At 34.7% G+C, this 13,166-nt stretch overlaps 1 long non-coding RNA gene across 2 annotated transcripts; it reads right to left on the bottom strand.

The window, feature by feature from the left end:
- Window positions 1–4,444: 4,444 nt before the first annotated feature.
- On the bottom strand, window positions 4,445–7,578 carry LOC147544182 (uncharacterized). Of its 2 annotated transcripts, XR_015223581.1 has the most exons (3): window positions 7,564–7,578; window positions 5,926–6,069; window positions 4,445–4,755 (listed from the first exon to the last, which is right to left on the bottom strand). It is a non-coding gene; the product is annotated as an uncharacterized LOC147544182 (long non-coding RNA). The 2 variants fall into 2 exon arrangements; XR_015223580.1 differs by lacking the exon at window positions 7,564–7,578 and having other exon boundaries at window positions 5,926–6,443.
- Between the last annotated feature and the right edge of the window lie 5,588 nt (window positions 7,579–13,166).

The raw sequence follows: 13,166 nt of genomic DNA, 5'->3' as shown, positions 1-13,166 counted from the left end.
TGGCAAAGTTAACGCAAAAGTAATAAGAATTTATGGTCATTAAACCAAGACAGAATTAAGCGCCTTAAATGTCTTTAGGAAAGTTATAGTCCTTTGGTCGAAATGGATCACGTTGCAAATATCATCTACGAGTTTTATCTCTATATTTGAATCATAATTTGAAATTGGTAGTTTGAGTATTGAATCGATTGGTAAAGATGATAATTAAATTCAGGAGATTTTACCAATGTCGGAGTTGGTTCCAGTGTTAGAGTCGAAAATAATATTGGAGTCGGGTCTGGAACTTCCGGTGTTGGAGTCGTCAATGTTGAACTTGATGAATCCGAAGAAAATTCTTTTTAAAATATCTTTTAAAGTTGAACTTGATTTGACGAATACAAAGAAGTAGAAGAGAAAGTGATTTTGGAGTGGTTTCAGAAGAAAGAAATATATATAAGTATTTAGTGATATTGTGTTGATGAGGCAAGATTCTCCTTTGATGCATTGATCCAGTTATAAAGTGAATATGGATTTTCCTTTATTCTCATTGCGACCAAAGTTATCTTGGGTTACTAATTCTATAACCAATAGGGTTTAGATGAGGGTGACAGATACTTTAGGTAGGTATTTAGAGTTACTCGTCTCAATATTGAGATTTACTGAGGTAATAGGCCTCCGCATTACGGAGCTTGAGATTTGGGGATTAGGGTTTTGTAAAGGTAGAAAGGAAGGGAAAAACACAAGAATCGGTGATGTCACCTCAAACACTCTCTCTCTCCTCAACAAATCTTGACGAAACCTAGTTTGGTACCTGCTTATTTAAGGTGACCAATATATGGACAACCCAAATTTCTATGTGGACAATTGACGTTGGGTGTGCAAACAAAATTCTTACGAGGACAACCATCAATCTTTCGTTCTTATGTGGACAACCATCATACTTTCTCTCTCTAGAAATTCTTTCAAGTTGGAGAGACTAACTGAAGATGATGTTGGTTCCGGTGGTGTTGTCGGCCATTTTTCCGGTGGGTTTTTAGATCATCGTGGTGAAAAATCATTCATGATAGTTAGAGAGAATTTAAAGTCACAGGTAACATGGAACCAGGTGCAAGGATTAACAAGGGTAGGATCCCAACTTTGAAGAACATTATTAGGATCAGAGAGTTCGATTCTCATAGTATGAAGAGTATTTCCTGAAATTTCACCATCATCAGTATAACCCAGATTATGAAAAACCCAACAAGAGAGATAGAGAGAGATCAAAGGAGTTATTACCTTCAGAATTGGTTGAATGGCTGGAAAAAACTGAAGCAAGGAAGGAGAGTAGGAAGAGAAAGAACCGAAAATCCATGGCTTAAAACTTGAAACAGATACATAGATAGCTTTTTGCAGTGCTAGAGACAGAGAAACAGAAAAATTAGGAAAGAGAGAGAGATGTTGAAGTCAGTCAAATTGTCTCTTAATTTATTTAGAATTTGATCTAACTATCATGAATTATTTCTCTCTCTAACTATCATGAATGATTTCTCATCACGACGATTTAAAAACCCACTGGAAAAAATGGTCGTCAACACCACCGAAACCAACATCATCTTCAGTTAGTCTCTCTAATTTGAAAAAAATTTTAGAGAGAGAAAGTATGATGGTTGTCCACATAAGAACGAAAGGATAATGGTTGTCCGCGTAAGAATTTTGATTGTACACCCAATGTGAGTTGTCCACATAGAAATTTGGGTTGTCCATCTACTGGCCACCTTATTTAATTAATAGATTAAATCTTAATTTTTCAATAGCTTGAAATCTTTTTTGTCAAACAGATAAATTTGGATTCTAAATTTTTGTTAAAAAATAAGTATATTTTAAGATAAACTTTATTTAAAGTTTTTTTTATGAAAGAGTAACCGGAGTAAGGGGCCCAACCCATTTTGTTGAAATAAAGAGTAAAGTAAAAATCAGTTATTCTTTTACATTAGCCTCATCCCTTCCTCATTCTCACAGTCCCTCGAGAATCCATGTTAACTATGTTAACTAATTCTAAAGGTAGATTACAAATGTCCAGCTGTGGTTCACCATACCCCATCGCATCTTAGATAAGCAGTCCGCTGCTGGGTTTGCTTCTCTGAATATATAGGTAACTCTAATACTTACAAATCTCGTCCTTAGGCGCTTCACTTTGTTCCAGAGCCTTTTAGCCTTCCACGGTAGTTCATATCCCTTATGTAGCAAATTAACAATGTTCATTGAATCCATCTCGACGTCTATATGGGTAGCGCCTAGGTTATCTGCTAGATGCAGGCCCAACTCGATACCCTGTAACTCGTGGATAAATATCGTGTGCCGATCTGTTTGCGTCGTGGCCGTCCCTAAGACCCCTCCGTTTGAGTCTCTTAGAATTGCTCTGAACCCTGCACTATCTTCACTGAGAGCACCATTGATCATTATTCTGCCTACCTCGGGCCCAACCCATTGACAGAACATACAAGCAGGCCTACTGAGAGTAATGCTTAGGTTCTAGCGATCTAAGACTAATCGCTCAGTTTAGTTTGATCTGGACTTCTCAAAGATGGTCAAATTTGAATTTATAAAAAACGACCAAGAAGGAAGCTGGTCACATACTAGGGGCTAAGAAATTTGTACTTTTTGCTTTTCTAAATAACAAGAATAAAGCAAAAAACTTGTAAATATGGATATTGTATGGAAGGTATGAAATAAACAACATGATAAAGTTGAAAAGAGAATCTACTTTTGCGTTCATTATTTTGGAAATAAATCTTTTTGGTGAAAAACATCATGAAACTAAAATCTACATGAACATAGAGTTGAATCAAACAAAAAATGGTTATTTCTCAAATGGCCCTCTAGTTTATTACCTGCTTCCTGCGTAGTCTCCTAGTTTATCGAAAATACCATGATGGCGCCCTTTGCCGGAGGTAGATAGAAAAAGGGAGTATAGAGAGAAAAAATTCAAGAGTTTGTTTTTTAGTTTGAAGGTCGCCAAAATTTTGACCAGCCGACAACCTTCATCGGAGAAGATGATGATGTGGCAAGAGACATGACGTGGAGGAGAGAGGTGGTGAAATAGAGGAGTGATGAGGTATCTTTAATCCTTTTAAAATAAATTCCAGTTTGACCCCCTAATTTGTTCTAAATAAATTGATTTTTTTGGGGAATCAATCTATATTTAAAAGGGAGTCAATTTTGAATTTACAAAATCAATTTGATAACCAGCGAAATTATGAAAACAAAAATTTAACAATTAAAGTTAATTGACGATGTTAACAAAATGAGCCAAATTTGAATTTATGAAAAACATGAGGTAATAAAGGAAAGTTGGTCACAAAGTAGGGGGTTAAAAAGCAAAAAAACTCCACAACCACCACAACTAGGAGAAAAGAACTCAAAAAGATATGGAATGACTTTTTAGAGAAAGAAAATCTAGGGAAAAATAAGATTGGAGAAAAAGAATGTTTAGAGAGATAAAAAGAGTTGGCTATTTTTTTTTTTTTTTGAATTGATCACCATGTCTCGAATCCTTGACCTTTGGGATGGTAGACAATACCTCTTACCACCAAAAAAAGGGTATTAAAAAATAGGGTTGTTGACAGAGTTGGCTATTTGGTAATAAAATAGGGTATTTTAAAATAAGTAAACAGTCAATTGACGGTAACGTAAAAAAAAAAAAAAGAGTCGTCTAGACATTTTCCATAAACTAAGAAATTAAACAAACACTGGTCATAAACTAGAAGGTCATTTAGAAAATAACTCAACAAAAAAACAAAAACTTAAACGTTTCTCTCTCAAACATCATGAAAACAAAATGTTTCGAAAACTTAAATGTTTCTACCCAAAAAAAGATAAAAGAAAAAAGAAGATGAAAAAGGAATAAAAATTCTAAGGTGAAAAACAAACAAGTGTGTTCCCTACTACCAGCTTTCTTAGAGATTGGAGAGCAAAATTATTTTAAAGTTGCCATTGGAAGAAAGAAACCAAAAGAGTTCCCAAAGATCCTTGGTACATATAAGGTTAGAATGGACACTTAGAGAAGAACAAATGCTAGATAGAAAACCATTTTTTGAACCTAATCTAGATTTTTTTTAAAAATTGGATTCTTTTGGGTTACCGATGGTCATTTCAGCCTAATTTTAGACCTCGAACCCAAAAATTGGCATTATATCCATAACCACTAAAATTTATTTTAATAATCTTCACCAAAATTAAAGATCACAAGCTAAAAAGTAGTTAGCAATATTCTAAAAAGCAAGAAACATGGTTGACTTACGTCTCCCCACATAGATAAGAAAAAACATAGCTAAGCCTAGAAGTGTTTATGTTCCAAAGAACTTGCTAGAAAAGGAAATCAAATGGATAAATAACATGCCAAAAAGAGGGTTTTATATGTGAACTGAAAATGTTGACCTAACTGATAGCTTCATAATCAAGAAGGATAAAGCAAATTATGAAAAAATTTAAAATATAAGAAATTATGCATTCATAAGTACCAGATAGTAATATGTCAATTAAACATGCAAGAAGCAAAACAAAATCCAGCTCCAAATATTTAAAATAGAAACTTAAACTGCAAAGCATCTAAAAGGAACAACTTAACATTACTAGACTCCCTCTATCATGTACCTATATCTCGAAACGGACGGTCTATCAAGAAGAGACATCTGTCTTGTATATATTGTTCCTACTGTTTCCTCTGATCAACTACTTAGATCTTTGCCTCATCTTTCGGCGCTTCCTTTTGAGCCTCCTCATACGCTTCTTCTTCCACTGCACAACATAGAGAAAAAAGCTCAAAACCCTCTTCAATATGAAGTATCAACGAATATCATATTTTCGAACAGACCTTTTTTACAGTGACATATCCCTTATAAACAATAAACAAGTGCATCAAATACTTGATTGTTTCTTGCAGTGACTAAATGTAAATACACATATAGCATGTAGATAATGGAGAAAATATAAACACAATTTTATAGAAGTATGGACGATCTCCTTAATTCCGTAAGTTAAGAGTGTGTATCAAAACAATAACCCCTTGATGATTTAATTAAACAGCAACTCACCACAAGCGAATGGTAATAAGGAGGACCCTAATGAGAATTCATTGCTCTCTCAATCAAATCTTTTTCTTGTCAGTATATACAATGTCTACTATCTACCAATATCTCCAAAGAAAAATAAAACAGGAGCACCTTTTAGCTCGACATTGTGAGCATAATCCCACATGGGAGAAGGCGAGCAACCAAGAGTATAATGTCTAGGTCCTCTCCACTCATTGCCAATTAGTTTTGAATTGGATGGCCACAAACTTAACATGGTATGAGATCTAGGCCTACACGTGATAGGCTTAATTGGAAATATAACATATGGTAGACTCAAAAAAACATATGGTATGCTAAAAAAAAGTATATGGTATGCTCAAAAAACGCCACACGTGAGGGGCATGTGAAAAGAGTCTCCCATAGGAGAAGGCCAATCTAGCAACCAAGAATATAATGTCGAGGTCTTACCCACTCATTGCTAATTGGTTTTGAGTTGGATAACCGCAAACTTAACAGACATCAACCAAGTGAAAACCCAAAATACATTCCGGAAAATGAAGCTCGAAGAATGTTTAATAGTAAGAATTTACACATGATCTGGATAAACTCTATATCACATAAATGAGCACATACAAGTCATAAGTTTCTGAAAGCAGCATATGCATCAAACCTGGGTTATCCAGGCAGTATCATATATTGCTAAACTACAGGTTCATACAAAAAACCCTAAACCGCAAAATTGTTAGCTCCCGTTAGGCATTATCTAAGATATTAAAATTACAAAATCAGAACATAAATAAAAGTAATTTAAAACCACAAGATTTGAACAGTAAATATAGATCCAGCTAGAGAATGGGTAAGAATCAGACGAAAAAGAGGAAATAGAAGGTATTACCTTAGCCCTCATCCTCGCTCTTCAACTCCGCCGATTTCTTCACTGTGCAAGTTGAAACCAAGGGTGAAATGGAAAGCCCTCGTTCTGTTTTTATAGGGTTAGGGTTTTGAATCCAATGGGGTTGTTTTGTGCTTAAAGGGCAACCTGGTCATTAACAAAATAAGACGCAAACTTTTATTTTGGCTGTGGGAGGTTAAATTGGCAATAATGCCCTTCGTTGGTAAAAGCAATGGGAGTCCCTTTTATGACATACTAGGTATGACTAGTGCCCAGGGGTGCGAAACGGGCACATACGTCCGGGCTCGGGCTGAGTGTACATTAGGTCAAGAGCCATATTCATGTCGGGCTTAGAGCATCTCTAATGGGACCTCAAACTCTAAAATTTAGAGTTCCACTTGAGATTTGTGGAGATTTTGTTAAAAAACTTTCTCCAATGGGACACTCTACTAGACACTTTGTGATGTGAAACATTTATTAATAGAGACACTCTAAAATTAGAGTGTTTCTTTGAGACTCTTTAAGTATCACTTTTAAATTCTAACCAACAGAAATCCTTGTTTTTTTAATTATTTTTTCTCTATTGAATTGAAGAGCGACATGTGCACTAAGTAGAGGTATTTTAAAGATCTCCATTGGAGACAAAAACAAGTTTAGAGTGTCTCTATATTGACACTTAGAGCATCTCCAATGGGACACTCAATCTCTAACACTTAGAGTGCCACATATGACTTTTTAGAGTTTTTGTTAAAAAATCATCTCCAATGGAACACTTTGTTACACACTCTATTATGAGTTGGACACATTTATTATAGAGTGTCTAGAGAGAGAATCTCTAAAATGAGAGTGTCTACTTGAGACTCTCTAAGTGTTACTTTATTATTTCAACCAATAGAAAACTTTGCTTTTTAACTACTTTTTATCTATTGAATTGAAGAGGGACATGTGTATTAAGTAAGAGATTTTAGAGATCTCCATTGGAGACCAAACAAATGTAGAGTGTCTCTATATTGACACTAGGAAAGAGAATCTTTATTTGACACTTGACAACTAGATTTTTAGAGTGTTTATTAGAGTGTCTCATTGGAGATGCTCTTAGGAAATAGAATCTCCCTTGACACTTGACAACTAGACTTTAGAGTGTTTGTTAGAGTGTCCCATTGGAGATGCTCTTTTTACAAGTAACCGATGCACACTGCCCGCCCATAAACACGAGTTTGTTCGGGCTTCGGGTGTTTCGGGCGTCCGGCAAATCCAACCCAACGATTAGACTTTTCCAGACAATTCCATGGAAATTTGATCACCAAATCTCACCACCACCATGATACCATCCATACAAATCTGATCTTCACTGAACCAAGGCAATACTCACATTGACACTCAATGATCTCGTAAATCAACACAAAACATATCAAATTTTTTATAATCTAGGTTTAACAAAGAAAACCCAAGTCTTTATAACTAGGGTTTAGATGAATACCCTAGAAAAACTTGAAAAAAAAGTTAAACACCCAAATCCTTGTAACCAAATCAAAATTTTTAGAATAAACAAGATCAAATATTTGGGATCAAATCTCTCAAATTAAATCTAAGATTCTCTGAAACATGGAGAAATTGAGACAAAGAAAATAACAAAAGAACCTATCTTCACTTGGATTGATAGAGGAATAAGATGATGCATAAGAAATAAAATCCCTCTGGTTGAACAGATGCATAGGGGAATAATATCTACCTCCAACCTCTCTACAAATTCCATAACTTAAAAAGAAAAAGAAAGATATAGATGAAGTTAATTTTTTGAGTTTAAAGAGAGATAGAAAGAGCTGACTGAATTTAGAGAGAGATGGAAAAATAGATGGAACCCTAAATTTCTTTTACATTGGACGAGATTCTATCAGGCAGCTAGTGTTTGGGTATAACGGGGCGGGGGGCGGGTGACGGGTGGGAGAGCCTACCCGTCCCCCGCCTATGAGTGGGCGAATTATTGGGTCGGGCTTACCCGAGCCGGGTCTCGGACGCCCATGGTACTCTTTCAGACCGGGTTTGGCCGTGCTGGCCTCGGGCTCTCGAGCCGTTTTTCAAGCCCTACCCGTGCCTATAGGGCACAAACACTTCCAAAAGCACATTTAATTAAAAATTTACAACTATTAACATAACACTTGCTAACCGAGACAAAATAATTTCGATGTACTATTGATCATGATCCAAGTACCCTATTACTACTCTTATTGCTCAATGTAATATTAAGTGAGTTTCTAGTTAATGTACTACTAATCGAATTGGCCAAAGTCGATAGGATCTCACACCCAAAAGAAGAAAAATTCAAAACTGAATAACATAATACCTTCTAAGAAAGACAAAATAATTTTAATTTCACATTGACATGTCAAAAAAGCGCTTTCTAAGAAAGACAACCCCTTCAACAAAAAAAAACAAGACACCCCGAAGAGAAAATTTACTGCGTACGCCAATTTAAATATTACTTTCTAAATAAAAAATAGGTTTCCTAAACTATTTAGCAGTGTAATTGGATAAAACTTGTGTTAGTAGTAAACATTGAAATATGTAAGTTGAATGATTAAAAAAAGTATATATTCAATAAAGCACCGGAATTGGCAAAGCAAAAATTAAACTGATGAAACGCGAATATTGATATTTGCAGCAAAAGAGAAGAACACCCAGATAATTAGAAGAATGAACTTGGAGTAGATAAACAATACGGGAGGAATCCCTAGTTTATGCAGACATTGATGAGCACCAAAAGAGTAAATTCAACTTTTGTAACAATCGTCATGGTGCGACTTCAGTTATGGATTTAAATTCAGATTTTGAAAGTGAAGTGTTGAAAATGGAAGGAGGAAGAAAAGTAACAACTTAATTCGATTATCAACTTCAATTGAAACAACACAGATATGTCCAAGATACAAAAGAATATAGGAAACAACTGTGAGGAGTGTAATTTTTAAGTTTTGGTAGTTGTTGGAACTTGCACAATTATTTCTTTCACAAACATTTCAAGCCTCTTTTTTATGAGATTAGTTCGATCAAAGGTAACAAACATTTCACTACCAACTGAGAAGAATTTACACAGTGTAATACGTAGGTAATGAAGTCAATTTTTTTTTTTATCAAGGGACCAAAGTATACGGGAGAACATAAACAAATGCAACAAAATTGGGCAAAATTATAGTTATAAAACAGAACACCATTTCGTCCAATAAGATGTTAATTAAGTACAATTTGTTTCACCCTGATCCGAGATGAATCAGAGATTAAAAAAACTCTCAAGCATAAATTCCCTATGTTGCATCTAGTTATTCTTCACTAACCAATTATTCTATCGAAATATCACCCAAGTTTTATTGAAAGATACATTATTATTACTGTTGCCCTCTAAAAATCACCAGTTCGTCCCCATTTTAAATCTTCACTTCATGTCCACCGCCTTTTGGTGTAGTGGCATGACATCCCTCTTAAGCCCATGATGTTTTGGGAACGAGTCTCGGTGGAAGCAGTCTTAGGATCGAGTCTCTGTGGAAATAGTCTTGGAATCGAGTATCGGTGGAAGCAGGTTATCGTGCTTATCACATCTTAATGATGTACCAATGCCATGTAACTACTAACGTAGATCGTAGTCGATTTCTCAAAAAAAAAAATCCTCACTTCACAAAGTTGGGGAGACTGAAATTAATCATGAAGCAGTAGCTAACAAACTTGTTATGAATACACTTCCACGGATGAGAGGATGAATATCTAATTGAAATATGGAAGCTGAGCGTTCGAAAAAAAATTTACCTTCGAGAAGGCAACCGAACTGGCTAAACTAAAATTAAGTCGAGAAACATATTTCTAACACTAACAACAGAACACCAAAATAAAAACATTGAACTCACTGTCTCAATCTACCAGAGGTGAACAGTTTTGTAATGGTATTAACAAGGTTAATCTGATAAAAAATCCATGAGTTGTAGAACTCAATTATGGATGAAAAATTTAAAGAGATGCACTTCAGAGTATAACCTTTCATAGTCTTAATTCCAAGCTACTTCAATTCCACCGATTAAAAAGATGCACTTCAGAGTACAACCTTTCCTAGTCTTGGTTCAAGCTCCTTCAGTTCCACCGACTTCACCAAATGCCTTATATCTATACAAAAATCACCATAACTATTAGAATCCATAACAAACACAAGCTCCACACATAAAAACAAAGAAACATAATATTAACTACATATATACATCGTTTTAAATGTGCATCGTCCAAGAATTCTCCTTGTACAATAAATAACAATAAGATAATTAAGTAAAATTAAGAACAACCATAAGGACAAACCAATTGGTATTTGTAAGGTTGTAATTTGTGAGAGAATAATGTCAGAAAAATAAGTAAATTTGTATTTTTATATCACAATATCTGAGAACCATATAAGTACCTTCAAGAGATATAAATACCAAATGGATTTGGGTTTCAAGCAAAAGGAGATACGAACTACACGATTGAGACATATGTCATTGGAAGAAATTGAAATGATTTGTTAGCTCATTGTAAATTATAATGGTGAAGACGAAGTAGAAGAGGGGAGTTAAAATTTACTCATGGTGGAAAATAAAAGCAGAAATTAAAAATTAGAGAGAAAGTGAGGAGTAGAAATGAGAGGTTTTACTTCATTTTTAATGACCTATATTTACTATAATAAATTATAATAGTAAAGAGGAAGAAAAAAAGGGACAACTACAATTTACTAATGAGAAGAATAAAAGCAGAATTAAAAAATTAGAGAAACAAATAGGAGTATAAATGAGAGATTCTATTTCAATTTTAGTGGCCTACATAATGGCTATGATTAGAAGATAAAATATTAGATGGCTTGATTAATAATTATTTCATATAATATGAGAAATCATGCTTTATAATATGAAAAACCATGGAATCTTTTGGTAGTTCTAAATGTAAAGGGTTTATTAAATCACCATTAATTGTAAACATGCTAATGTCACCGTTGTCCATATGTTTGACCCAATTTCTAATATTCCTTTATGAATTTTCCGTTTTCTTTAGGGAAAGTAAAAGTTAAATAAAATTTTTAATGACATTTATTATGTCTAATGGTCATTTAGTAGAAGACGTTTAAAGGAGGTTTCATGAGTGGTTTGTGAGGGTAAGATATGTTAAGGTTGAGATTTGAAGATAACGAATTAGACGGTCAAGATTTAGAGATATATAAAACGGACGACCATGATTTAATATCATATTTTGTATAATAGATTAATGAATGGTTGAACGAATTATGTTTTTTAAGGAGGTAATAGATCTAAGCGTCAAGATTTAAGTCAAACTGAACAAACAGTTGGATTTGTCTTTTGGTTTGTCCCAGTCAGCAGTTCAGCACAAAACATTGTGTTTTATATAATAGAGTAGGTATAACCTGTGCATGTGACACGACGAAAATCAAATTTAAATTTAAGTCATGGGAACTAACCACATTGTGTTTTTTTCCTTCCTTTCAAACAAAATGTGCAATTCTACATCATTTATGCAGTTCTTATATCATGTTATGCAATTTTACATCAAAGTAGTATCTCTAGGTTTCTTGATAAAAAAGAGATAAAGATCTTCAACTTAATCACCACCATCTCTTGTCACCAACTACCATCTTTTCTTCCGTCATCCGGTTCGTCTCAGGAGTCTTTTTCTCCTCACTACCACCATTCGCTTTTGCCACCCAACACATGAGAGAACAATGAAAGAAACTGTTATTGGAAGTGGTGACATTGAAAAAGCATGAACAATTTTAAAATTAATTCTTGACATTTAAAAAAGGATGATTAAGTTGTTAGTGTTCAACAATTATACAATTACGATAATACCTGCTTAGATAGCCAATAATAGACCATGGACATCATCTATTCCTTATCCTTTGCACTGAAATACTTTCTAGTGAACAAGCTTCACCGTCATTCCATAAAGCTTCATCACCTATTTACCCCAAATTGCAAACAAAAGTAGCCTAAGTCACTTGAAAATCTTCTAGTGGTAGTGGATAATAAATTCAATTGTAATATTCAACCCAAAATCATACTGAAATAATCAAACAGAAAGTGAATAAAAATAATTTAGTCCAAGCAAAAGTGAAAGGATCTTATAGTCATGATCTCAGCAAACTGCTATAACCAGAACAAAGAAAACATAATCAACACAATACCTTACAAAAATTCTAGGATCTACAATTTGATTATCTATTCCACCAGTTTTCCTATATCAAGTACCAGTTGCATTAGTGGTTCTAATTCCATTCAAAATCCAAAAAAAATGAGGAAGAATAATTATAATTGTACAGTTTTAGCCTAAAACCTGGAAAATCCAAAGAGTCAAGCATAGAGACAACATTAACCTCGGGAGTTGATTAGGTTTACCTATAATCGAATCCGACAATGAAGCCAAGCTATTGGAAAAAACTTTATTCTTATTTTCTGGAAATATGAGTGATGTGACACGAAAATGTCACATTTGGAGAGCCTAACTTAGACTAATTAGTCCTTTTTGAGTGTTATCAATAATATTTTATGTGTTTTTCATGTTAGATACTTATTTTAGAGTTAAGCATGTGATTCGGAATAAAAGGAGCGAATTATCACTATCATTTCATGTGCCGAAAATGAGAGAAAAAGACCTCAAGCAAATCAAATGACAAGTATAGTCAATGACGAGTTCGACGGTGAAAACGGTATTCAATTCGGAGTTCGGACGGGGAAGATGTGGAAGAAAGAAGTCCGAGGGTATTCTAGTCCTTTGTAAGAATTTGAAGATGTAGAGACAAGGATGGAGGCACTCTCTTGGTTTCTAAATCAAAGCCCAAAACCAAGTCCAAGCCCAAGAAATATTAAGAGAAGAAGAATTGGGTAGATATTTTATAGGCACCCATTTGTGGTCTAAAGACTTAGTCAAGTTTGACTAAGTCTAGGGTTTTGACTCAAGTTAGAGTAAGGGGTCAAAGGGTTACTATTCATTATCTTCTTCTTGATTCTATCAATCAACAACCAAGAAAAAGAGGCAAGGGGCTAGGGTTTTCCATCACCAAGTAGAGCTAAAGAGAGAGAAAAAGAGAAGAAGGAGAAGGAGGAGTTCCGGCCAAGGCAAGGCCGGCCTTAGCCTTGGCCGGCAGCAGCTCGGGCTGCACGGCAGCAGCTCGAGCTGCTCGGGAAAGCATGGCAGCCGGCACGGGACTGCAAGCACGGCAGGAGCAA

Source organism: Eschscholzia californica, unplaced genomic scaffold (genome assembly GCF_041429995.1).
Source record: "Eschscholzia californica isolate CP2 unplaced genomic scaffold, dmEscCali1.0.p SCAF_4, whole genome shotgun sequence".
NCBI classification, from domain to species: domain Eukaryota; kingdom Viridiplantae; phylum Streptophyta; class Magnoliopsida; order Ranunculales; family Papaveraceae; genus Eschscholzia; species Eschscholzia californica.
The sequence above is the reverse complement of the archived record's forward strand: the minus strand, read 5'-3'. Positions and strand labels throughout refer to the sequence as shown.